This window comes from Orycteropus afer, unplaced genomic scaffold, assembly GCF_000298275.1.
Source record: "Orycteropus afer afer isolate SDZICR_OR568_19922 unplaced genomic scaffold, OryAfe1.0 scaffold00030, whole genome shotgun sequence".
In the NCBI taxonomy this organism is placed as follows: Eukaryota; Metazoa; Chordata; class Mammalia; order Tubulidentata; family Orycteropodidae; genus Orycteropus; species Orycteropus afer.
In genome coordinates, this window is record NW_006921617.1 from 15,864,750 (window position 1) to 15,866,216 (window position 1,467).

Sequence of the window (1,467 nt, forward strand, 5' to 3'; positions counted from 1 at the left end):
TCACTGCTCAAAAACTACTGGGTAGTCGAACAAATAAAAACTGAAAAAAAAAAAAAAAAATTCCTAGAAACAAATGAGAATGAAGATACATCATACCAAAACCTTTGGGATACAATGGAAGCAGTACTCAGAGAACAATTTAAAGCTATAAATGCATACATCAAAAAAGAGGAAAGAAACAAAATCAACACTCTAACTCACACCTCCAACAACTAGAAATAGAACAAAAGAATCCTACAACGTCTAGAAACAAGGAAATAATAAAGATCAGAGGAGAAATAAATGAAACAGAAAACAAAACAAAACAAAACAAAACAAAAAACCATAGAGAAAATCAGCAAAACAAAAAGCTGGTTCTCTAAAAAGATTAATAAAATCTATGAACGATTGGTATATCTTACAAAAGAAAAGAAAGAGAAGATCCAAATCACAAGAACTGTAAATGAAAGGGGTGTCATCACAACAGAACCAACTGAAAATAAAAAAGTTACTGACAGAATATTATGAAAAACTGTACTCCAACAGATTTGAGAACCTACAAGAGATGGACAATTTTCTCGAATCACAAGACCTACCTAAACTATCCCACTCAGAGATAGAATACTTGAACAGACATATAACAAAAGAAGAAATTGAACAGGTCATAAAAAAATTTTCCACAAAGGTAAGTCCTGATGCTGATGGCTTCACTGGAGAATTTTATCAAATATTCAGAGAAGAGTTGACACCTATGCTACTCAAGCTATTCCAGAACATAGAAAAAGATGGAATACTCCCAAACTCATTTTATGAAGCAAGCATAACATTAATACCAAAACCAAGGAAAGACACCACTAGATAGGAAAACTACAGACCGATAACCCTCATGAACATATATGCAAAAATCTTTAACAAAATCCTAGCCAACAGAATCCAATAATATGTTAAAAGATTAATACACTCAGATCAAGTGGGATTCATACCAGGTTTACAAGGGTGGTTCAACATCAGAAAAACAATCAATGCAATCCACCACATAAACAAAACAAAAGAACCATATGATTATATCAATTGATGCAGAAAAGGCATTTGATAAAATCCAGCATCCATTCCTGTTCAGATCTCTCAGCAAAATAGGGATAGAAGGGAAATTGCTCAACATAATAAAGGGTATATATGCAAAGCCAATGGCAAACATCATAATTAATAGAGAAAGACTCAAGGCATTTCCCTTACGAATGGGAACCAGACAGGGTTCCCATCTATCACTGTTTAATGTTGTATTGGAAGTCCTGGCCAGGGCAATAAGGCAAGAAAGAGAAATAAAAGGCATACAAATTGGCAAAGAGGAACTAAAACTCTCTCCATTTGTGGACGATATGATCCTGTACATAGAAAACCAAGGGACTCAATAAAAAAATTACTGGAACTAGAGAGGTTCAGCAAAGTGGCAGGATACAAGGTCAACATAAAAAAATCAGTTGGATT